Genomic DNA, 9,583 nt, shown 5'->3' on the forward strand with positions numbered 1-9,583 from the left:
GAAAATTATCGATGGTCAAAATTTAAAAAAATTTAGAGAAATATGGGTTATTTTTTTTAATTTACCCGATAAAAGATCCCAACAAGCCAAGTCCGACAATAGATTATTATATACCATTTTAAAGGCCTATATATCCTCTTTTCAGATCATATTCGATCTTTGAAATCGAATAAAAAATAGTCATTCAAAAACTCATAAATCTACAAAATCGTATTTTCTGACCTAAATGGACGCGTCGCGAGACCTCTAAATGACCTTTAAAAAATCTATAAAAATATGCAATAATATTTCTCATAAAAACGAAAAAAATTAGGGGGTATACATATATACAAGTATACATTTGCTAACGGTGACCATATTCAAGCCAGTCAAATACGGGACAACAAATGTTTTAACGTTTTTTTTTTTTTTTAATTTATAAATAGTGAAATCTACATAAATTACCCGAAAAATGTGTCCTTATTTTGCATACTCTTTTTTTTTTTTAAGTGGCGAATGAATTTCATATTATTATTGGATGTTTAATTTTTATTCCTACACCGTACATATACTGGAAAATTTTTGTTGCACATTCGCTACTGCTGTTTATTTTTGCTTATTCTTTGTATATACATACATAAATCGGTTGCACGTGAGTCAGACAGGTTACGCTACTGACAAACAGGTAATCAAAACATACCCGATTATGAACTTGATTCTACATACATATGTCCATACATACATACACTCGTGGCCAAGCAAACCTTACCACCCCTTTTTTAATTTGGTAGAATTTTTTAAATGAATCAAAAGTGGCTTATTTTTTTTAATAGTAGTTGAAACAACAAAAACTATAAAAGTAAAAGTTTAAAACTTTGTATAAAATTTGGAAAAAACTCATCAAAATTTCAAACTTTATAATATAAATTTTTAGGAAAATTTTGGATAGGCCATTTAATTTTAGTAAACTAAAGTGCAAGTTTGAAGTAGCTTAAAGTTCTGCTTGATTTTTGACAGTTTTTCCCCCCGTACGATGTTGCACAAAACTCAAGACCGTCGTTGTGAGTTGAAAATTTGATAAATTTTTTCTAAAGTTTGTACAAAATTTTAAACACTTATTTATATAGTTATTGTTGCGGTTTGAACTATATTAAAAATAATTTTTTTTTATTAAATAAAAAAGTGGTGGTTTGCGTGGCAACGACTGTATGTATATAAATATGCATTTTGGCTTTCAATCGCTCATAACAAACAATTAAACTATAAAAGGTGTAGATAAATAAGTAAATGTACTACAAAAGACACAGGTCTCTGGTTTACGTGCTCTCCGCAAGCCGGTTCGCAGACAAAAATTGAAGTCTGTGTACAATGTATAGGTATGTGCATACATAAATATGTATGTATCTACAACAATATTATAACTTCCTCCATTGTTTACAAATACACAAACGAACAGATTTTTATTTGCAATGCTTTTATTTTTAGCGCATTTATTTTATTATACTTGTTTATCTTGCTGTTTTGATTTTCTTAAAAATACATACAGTCAGTGTTAAAATATGCGCACCCTCACTTATGAAAATATTATTTATTTATATTTTCCATTAAAATTTTTTGGTATTTTTTTTTTTATAAAAATGTAGTTCAGAACTCGGGGAAAAATGCAAGCGATACCAACAACAATCTTCGATTTTTCAGTTCGATTTCTTAGAAAAATTTCGCCGTTTTTTAACCAATTAAATTTTAGTATAATAAAGTGCAAGTTTCAAGTCGCTAAAAATTACCTTCGATTTTTGAGAATTTTGAGAAGTTGTGTTCATGCGTTATATGGAAGAAAAATGCGCACAAAAAATCTCATAAATAAACGGCAATTTTTAGAGACATAAAACTTGCACTAAAATTGCATACACAATTTTTCTAAGAAATCGAATTGAAAAGTTTGAAATTTCGACAAAAATTTTCTGGTATTTCTTGCATTTTCCCGAGTTCTGTATGAAATTAAAAAAATTTATTCTTGTAGTTTTTGCTGTTAAATGAACTATATTTTTATAAAAAAATATTGAAAATTCGTTATGAAATTCATAAATAAATAAAATTGTCAAAACGTTAGGGTAGGCATATTTTTGACGCTGACTGTATGTCTGTTTATATGCAGTGTTGAGCTGTGTTTACTTAATATATCCGAACTTTTGATTTCACTGAACGCAGTTGCAGCAAAATCTACTGGAATATAATTATAGTATACATGCTGACGTACATATGAACATATGTATGTATGTATTTATATTTAAGCATTCATTTGCATATATTCCTTTGTCATTTGCACTTCACTTTAACCAATTCATCTGTTTATTAATTTATTTATTCCATTCTTCTGGTGCCACCCATTTTGACAACAAATCCCAAGTCACATATTTTAGCTTTGCTTTCGATGTTGAGCTCTTTTTCATTTCCCCATTTTGAGTATCCTCTTTGTTTAATCATTCAATTTAGTGCATTTACTCGTTAATTTGATCACTGCTTTTGTTGACGTCGTATGTATGTATATAAATATGAGTATTTGCCCCAATTTACTTGCATCATCATTGTTGTGCATTTCTCATTTGTGTGTGCTCACCCACTGCTATCGCCAATGATATCTTTAACTATGACTATAACTTGTTTCATTAAAAATAATTTTATTAAAAATATTTTTAGCAAAATTTTGGCTCTGATATGAGCTGCATTTATAGACTTATCTCTGTTTATTATTTTGGATGAAATACAAATATTTAGTTTTTGCTTGCTCTTATTGCTAGTTTTTCGAAAGCTTTTTAGGCCACATAATCTTCACGCGGAAGCTAAACTAAAAACAATTTCATTCAAGTTAAAAGACAGCAAATATCGGGCAATTTAAATTTTTATTGTCGCGTTTTGCTGAGTAACTCAATCTGTTGACAGCAAAGTTTCGCAAAAAAATAAATAAATAAATAAATAATTATTTACCGCTTTCAACCTTGAAAGGTTAATGCTCAGCAAACATTTTCTGTTTCAAGAACATTTGATATGCTTAGTGCAAAAGCAAACATATATGTAAATACATACGTATGTACAGTCACTCACAGAAGTATTCGTAATTTAGTTTTTTTTTACAATATTCAAAATGTTTTTCCTCAGAAATCTATTTCTAAATCTAATAAGTCTTGCAAACTTTGTACAAAATTCACAAAAAACAAGCAAACTTAAAAACTTTTCATCAAAATTTCCAACTTTTTATTTAGACTTTCTAAAAAAATTTCGGGAATGCGGTTTTGTAGCTCATTCAATTTTAGTACGATAAAGTGCAAGTTCAAGTAGTTAACTAAAAATTACCGTGGATTTTTAGAATTTTTATTGCCGAGGAACAAAATCTATTTTTATATGGAATAAAGTGCGCTTCAGCCTCGAAAAAAAAACTAAAATTAAATAGCCTGCTAAATAATAGCTTTTTAAATATTCTGAAAAAAAAAGTTTGAAATTTTGATGCAAATTTTTTTTAAGTTTGATTAGTTTTTGTGAATTTTGTACAAAGTTACCAAGATTGAATTATATTTTAACGAAAATAAATTACCGAAAAATATTTAGGTATGATGGAAAAAATTTTGAATATTTTAAAGATCACGAATATTTCCGTGAGTGACTGTATATACTACTTGAGTTTCATAAGTTTCTTTATTCATAATATTGAACAATACTGCGGAACAATTTTACGGTTTCATTTGGAAGCATCAATGAAATAATGTTCAAACATCATTATTTGCTCCATCTCGCCACAATTTTGTTTAACAGTTCAAGTTTCCACTTTTCGGTCACAAAAAGCGTATGCCCGCAGCTCAGCCCGCATAAAGTTCGTCTTAGAGTAACATAAAGGAAAATAAATTATGTCACCGAAACTAATAAAATTTATTAAAAGGCGTTGCTTATTGCCTTGATATTCCAGAACCTCATCATTTTGTCGAGCCTTAACTAAATTGGCAATTTCTACATTTTTTGCAATGTTTCGTTTAACGTATTGATTAAATTTTCTTTGGCTTCTTAACATGTGGCAACCCTCTTTTTAAATATTTTCGAAACAAAATTTTCTTATACTTCTTTCGATTGACATCTATATTGCAATACCTTATTTAACTTATGACAAAATGGTATTTGAATTTTTAAATAGGTGGCAATCTTCCAAAAAAATTTGGTCGTATTATAACTTTTTCAAATGTCGTTCATTTGGAATCCATATTGTACCATTTCGGGTTTAAGTTATCTTTTTAATCAGATAATGCAACACGTAAATCCAGGTCATAAGCTATCTTTATGCCAAATTTTATAATGTATAAAGAAAACTAACAAACATGATCAAACACTCACCCTAAATCAAATTCCTAAACTGGGGGCAACCCTCCTTAAACATATTTTAGAAATAGATTCAGCTTTCAGAAAACCTTTCTGGTTTGATATCCACATTCCATTAATTAAATTGATTTTGAATATCTACACAGGTGACAGCTCCTTTTAAAAAGATGTTTAAAAATAAGCTCGCGTTTGATACCCATATTAAGGTATTTGGTTTAATTTGCCGATCAAATTAATTTTAATTTTTTGAATAGGTGGCACCCCTCTTAAAGAATACTATCCAAATAATTCGTTTTTGTACAAATTGCGTTTGATCCACATTGTTGTGATACATTATTTAACTTATTAATTAATAGATTTTAACTTTTGAAAAGCTGGTAACCCACTCGAAAGCAAATTTCTAAATAAATCGTTTTGGAACCTTTCATTTGACGCCCACACTGTTGTAATATTTTGTTTAAATTTATTAATTAATTGATTTTAACTTTTGAAAAAGGTGCAACTCTGTTAAAAAAAAATATCCTTTATGTTAACTCAGTATAAGTCATTTCTGAAGAATGTCTGCCTAAAAGGGTCAACAAGTAACTAGCAAAAATTAATGGCAGTAGTTAAAGGGTTATGAGAAAATTGATACCAATCATAGCAATTGATAGAAATATTGCTTCCCAGCTAGTCGAAAAGAAGCTTGTTTTGCACCGCTCAGCGCGCCTTAGCAGAAGGAAAGTGATTTACGGAAGGTTTTTCAAACCACAACGAATTTCTGAAGGAACAAACATTTAGAACACTTTTCACGCACGGCAGGGAAAATGGCTGAGAAAATGAACTCGATCCCCGAGTCAAGGGCAATGGACCTACGTCCGTGTTGGCAGTTGTAACCCAGTCGGACCATGCAGACGTGGTTCCGAAAATAATGCCTTTTTGGGTACTAATTTCTTCATGCGAAATTTTAATTAGTTACATTTAATTTCTGTGTGAAAGTTGGTAAATATCTGCGCGGTAAAGTAAACGCATTCTTCTTCCACCATAATGGAATGGCAAAAAATCTGTAGGTCGTGAAAACTTTTCTGCTAAAATTCGGCAAATAAGTCCGAACGAGAATAAAAAACTGTACAAAGCTCAAACCAACAACAGCCACCTCATGCGAAATTGCCTTCTTAAAGAGCCGTTATTGCTGTGTTTCATGCTTGTAGATAATCGGATTAAAGACCTCCTGTTTTGGAACTACTTCTTCGAAAGCAGCCTAGTCCGACTAGAAGCTTGGACTACTACTTGCACTACTAAGTAAAGATGGGCACGGGACCCGATCCCGCCCATCCAGAAATTAAATTTTTAAGTCCCTTACCCGCCCATCTTCTCGTTTTACAGAATTGTAAAGTGGGTCACGGGGGTCCCGAAATCTATCACTAAGAAAAATTCACATGTCTTTCAAATTAATAAAAAAATAATAATAATGAAAGATCTGGCATCTTCCGATTATTTTTTAGGTTTGGGTGGGCCAAGTTCCTAAGTCATTGTTTGCTGTCTCAGATCTAAGATTATTTTTTTTTGCTTTGTTGTTCGTTTTCGTCTCAACAAAACATAAAAAGTGAATATTTTATACATCGTTTCTAGCGAAGATTTTCCGAGTTTTCGGTTTTATCGGGAGTGTCGGGGAAAGGGTGTTGGTTCCGTCCCGCCCGCAAAATGTTTACAGACCTTCCCGATACCGCACATCCCGGCCAATTTTAAATCAGTAACGTGGTTCCAGCAGGTCCCGACATCCCGCGCCCATACAGGGCAAAAGAAAAGCAGACGAGTAAAAATCACACTCTACAAACTCTTCGGCTTTCTTTTAATGTAATTGCTCAATCGATCTAATAATCCTGCATAATGTTCCCCTGCTTTGGTGTTTCATTTTAAAGAAAGGCACTGAATATTTTTCCACGCACATCCTAGGAAACGTCACCACGACCTTGTTGACAGATAGTTTCATCTAGGTTTTCTTTGGTACACTTTAGCCCTCAGATGTCCACCGCTCTGACTTGGTACCTGGAGTATTATGATACATTATCCACGGTTATGAAATGGCGCGAAATGTTACAGACATCCTAACAGCCCTTCGCGTCATGAATCGGCGTGGAAATTCATCCACATTCGGAATATTTCTTCATTCCCGATTCTTGTTGCAGTCCAAGTGCCGGCGTTTATTGTATACCTCGAAACGAAAATTAATTTAAAAGATAATTTGTTTAGTTTTTCAAAATATTCTCCATGAAGCGCTCAAATCACTTTTCGTAATAGAGGAAACAATTTCTTCGTGTCCATTTAGTCGGTAGCTGTTTGCTTTCAGGTTAAATGGCATGGATCAATGCTTCCTTCACTTATACATAAGAAGTTTGCTTGAATCCCATGATATGTCACATTCTGACTTTGTCTTACCGATTCGCAAACAGCATCTATGTCTTCGCGCACAACAACTGAAGATCGCGATCGGACCTTATTTCGTTTAATGACGAAAACCCAAAAAGATCCTCAAAAAGGCTATTGGCCGATATGCGGCGACTATGCTCGAGTGAAGTCCGTGGCTACCACGAGACGCAGTGGTCCACCTTCAGACCTGCCAAACCGCAACACTCCACACGGCCAATGTGCGTCTTCTCTTGTTGACGCAACATTGCTGTCTTCTTAAATATATATGACATCGTACTCTTTTATTCCTTAGCCATAGGGAATGAGAGCATCCAATTTGCCTAACGCTTACTGCCGTTTTACGCATTCCGTTCGCCGGTTAACTAACTACACATACACAATGAAGTCGAACTGATTTCCGTGAGAGATCAGAAGTGTTTAGACAGAAGCAAACATTCCAACTTTACCATGACACCAACACGGTACGTAAAGATTCACATCGGCCACCTAGAAGGAGATGTTGTTCAACTAATCTGCCACCTGATGAACAATGTGAATCCCGGAAGCCGTTGCCCGCAACATAGTACTAGAATATCTCCTACCTTCTATCTACGCCAACGAAATCGGACTACCGCGCGAGATGAGTTCGAACTCTGGTCCGGTTGGTGCAGCAGGCTCAAATTCTACAAAGTTTGGATAGGTCGGAAAATCACTCACGCCCGTCCAGCCGGTCGAAATGGCCCACACAACACCACCCGTTTGTTCTACTGGCCATTTGATGCCAGAGGCGTACTGAACACAACCAAAGGAAACCGAGCGCTTTTTGGCGCATCGGCTGGAGCAGTTAGATGAGGAAGATGGCGGACAGGGAATTTTTGGAGAAAAGTACTGCTGAGACAACCACCAAAGGGCGATCGAATATTTTGATCGTTGCAAAGCTTTTGACCATATCCCTCTCGAGAATCATAATAAATCGTCGAACGAAAATTTTCAATAATGAATTTTCGAAACAAATTAAATAGAGCAAAAAAAAACAATGACATAAAATAAACAGAAAAAAATAAGAATCAAAAAAAAAATAGTGAAAACCAAAAAAAGTACTAAAAAGACACATGGAATCCAAAAATACCAATGTTCGCTATGTAGGTGATCACTTAGTGGGGCAAACAAACTGACGGACTGACGGACTGACGGACAGACAGACAGACAGACACGTAGCCAATATTTATAGTCAATCAGCCCAATCAAACATCAGTTAGGCAAGCAATGAGTGAGTAGTTTTGAAAGGCGTTAGCTAAATTTGTTGTTACCATTGTTGTGGTTGACGTGCTCTCGCGTTTGTTTAGATTCATAAATTGACTTTTTCGTACTTATTTAAGAGCAGCACGCACTTAAACTCAAGCGAACGTTGCCACAAAGCGAGCGATCACGCATGCGGTGAATGGGCTGAGAGCTAAAACGTATAAGAATAGGAGGTGTGGGGGTGGTCTTTTTCATAGAGTTTTTTGACCCTTATGCGGATATACTTACATACATACACAAAGAAGTGCATACATGTCTACTTTATCTTAAGTAAGGTTAAGCTTTTTCGCACTTTTTGTCACTTTTTTGCTCAAAACAAAAGTTGGTTTTTTATAAATAATTTTTTTTTTTTATTTATCGCTTTCTTCCACTCTTTACAACATGTGAAATGGAGCAGACTCGAACAAAACACAACGCGTGCACGCGATAAAATTAACAGAAGTATGTATATACATTTAAAAGAGAAGCACAAAAAAAAAGTAAACAGTAACATGGGGAAAAAGAAATAAAAATTAAGTTTGCCAACTGATCGCGAATGCCGATCGCAGGGATCATAACAATTAACTTAAAAAAGGAGTAAAGAGTATAAAGAAAACAAATGCAGTTTTATAATTTTTCATGTAGTTTTCAATCACTTAAAATAAAGGGGGGTTCTGTAGATATCATTAAAAGATACCTACTTTTCCTTGAGAGTGGTTTCTTTCTTTTTAAATTCACTATTTGGAAAAACGTTTTGTCTGCGATCACAAAAATTCCAGCTGCCCGTAAACCAAACCGCACGCGCACACAAAGAACCAACCAAACGACACACCAGTGGAGGAGACTTATCCAAGTGCGAAGTCAGAGTGGGGCGGCAAAGCAATAAACTGTGTATGGTGCTATTAAACCAGTCAACGGACGAGTGCGATTGAACGAACGAATGAACGAACTGCTATCGACGACGCTTTGAAAGCAACTGAATTGAACGCGCGGAGCAAATGAATCCGTAAACGGCGTGTGTCTCCCAGTATGGCAATCAGTTGGCTGGAGCTCATGCAGGAGGAGGTGTGGAGAACGAGGAGGAGCGGTGGTGCACGCGTTGTTGGCGACAGCAACATCGGCACCGGCACTGGAATCGACCATGCAGATAATGCTCAAAAGCATTGGCATAACTGGTCGATTGGTTGACGCGATCATCTGGCCCAGGCAGCCGCCACTGACTCGGCGCAACATTTATGTTGATTGTTTTTTTTTTTTTTTAGTGCCAAAGCAAATACTAGTTTCTCTCGGCTTCGCATTCGTCGCCGTGATATGGTGCAAAAACACATGTTTGTATTTATAAATAAATTTCTCTGCATTCGCTTCTACCGCTGTATACATAACTTAGTGCCTATCAGTGAAGAAACAACATGAGCACATGAGGAAATGCCAGAGAAATGGCTGGAGGAAGAGATGCTATAGCGCACAACCGACCGGTCGTCGATTCTCTTTTGTTGACGTTCTTCGTGATACATATAAAATTGTGTATTTCTGCAGCGACAGCCAGTGTTGGGCGCGAACTGATAGAGAGTTC

The 9,583-nt window shown here is 34.9% G+C and overlaps 1 protein-coding gene across 2 annotated transcripts in view; it reads right to left on the bottom strand.

Moving 5' to 3' along the window:
* LOC108363148 (uncharacterized) overlaps positions 1-9,174 on the bottom strand; it is a 29,579-nt gene extending 20,405 nt beyond the window's left edge. The window contains exon 1 of one of the 2 annotated variants that reach the window (XM_017616430.1): positions 8,712-9,174. The gene's annotated coding sequence lies outside the window, so the exon portion shown is untranslated. The remainder of the gene's footprint in view (positions 1-8,711) is intronic. The other variant, XM_017616428.1, reaches the window with a different exon arrangement.
* Positions 9,175-9,583: the final 409 nt, after the last annotated feature.

The sequence above is a fragment of the Rhagoletis zephyria genome, unplaced genomic scaffold, assembly GCF_001687245.7.
Source record: "Rhagoletis zephyria isolate East Lansing unplaced genomic scaffold, Rhagoletis_zephyria_1.1 Rzeph_scaffold_01202, whole genome shotgun sequence".
Classification (NCBI taxonomy): domain Eukaryota; kingdom Metazoa; phylum Arthropoda; class Insecta; order Diptera; family Tephritidae; genus Rhagoletis; species Rhagoletis zephyria.